The following is a 1,265-nucleotide window of genomic DNA, read 5'->3' as shown; positions in this document are numbered from 1 at the left end:
ACAATGCCAAGAAAATATCGTGCGGTCGAAGCCTGACCATCAAACTGAGATTACTTTGTTTCAAGAGTATTCCATACTGTATAGCCCACCTATAGAATTAAATTTGAAATTCCCGGCCTCTCCCACCCTGTCATTATTACTTCAAGCACAGTATCTCGTTTCACAAGCCGCCTGAGTGATATCAGGAACGTACTTCGTAACTATCACAGTCACATTTTGAAAATCTTGTATCATTAAGACAGTAGATCGTTCCTTTACTTCGCTGCTCATGCCAATGAGCATTAAACTAATTATCAATGAATGACATCTGATACGACTAAATTCCGCGTAGTCTGTCAGGGAATGAATGCGTAAGAACATTCACGCTAACTTGTGAAAAGGATAATGTATGAGCCAAGCCTTCCCGTAAAAATATTGACACAACTTACTGCTGTAGTTGGTCTGTATCAAAGGCTTCGAGTGAATTTGGATAGTAGCAGGTATACTCACCAGCAGGGACCCTTTAACTCTTCATCGTCTTGATTTCATCCCAGATTTCTGATTCGAATGAGAACCCGGATTGATTTCAGTATTAGGATACGGGGTATAAGGGCCGTCTAATAGAAGGGCCCGGAACGTGCTAAGACACTAGGTACGTAGTTAGGAGCTGCTCTAAGGTTTTTTGCATACAATACTCATATAAATTTCCTTCCTCGATCAAATCAATCAGGATCCTTCTTGAAACGTGGATGTCTCTTTAAACGATTGATCATGATATACAGCGTGGAAGTTTAAGCAATGTATTTTCATGATGAATGAAATGAGATAGAAAAGGTTCGGATACATTTATCTTGTTTTTGCCATGTTATTTAGTATATGAACATGAGTTATGCCACATTTCAAGCTCCTGTTCTGCCAAAGCACTTGATGCTATAAGGCACAAAGGTCGTTTGTGATAGATAGCGAGTGTGCTAGCAATAAAGACATCAACGACAGCAATTGATTGGAAATTAGAGTGTGGCGTGTTAAAGTGTAACAGATTATGACTGCGATTTGGGAATGTAATTTTAAGCGAAATATGCTTGGTCTGTGAATTCCTTGTAAGCCCATATTCAAGGGGATGGATATCTTTATTACAAACTATCTTTTTAAGCGATCACTCGATTAAATCATGAATGTCATTTCTACGTATCGTGCGTCCGGTATGCTACTAACGCAATTTTCGTACACGAAGCGTTCTGATATCACCGTCAATGGCAACTTTTCTAAGAAGTATCAGTTTCGAC

This window comes from Metschnikowia bicuspidata (genome assembly GCF_001664035.1).
Source record: "Metschnikowia bicuspidata var. bicuspidata NRRL YB-4993 chromosome Unknown METBIscaffold_4, whole genome shotgun sequence".
Classification (NCBI taxonomy): domain Eukaryota; kingdom Fungi; phylum Ascomycota; class Pichiomycetes; order Serinales; family Metschnikowiaceae; genus Metschnikowia; species Metschnikowia bicuspidata.
This window is presented reverse-complemented; position numbering follows the sequence as displayed.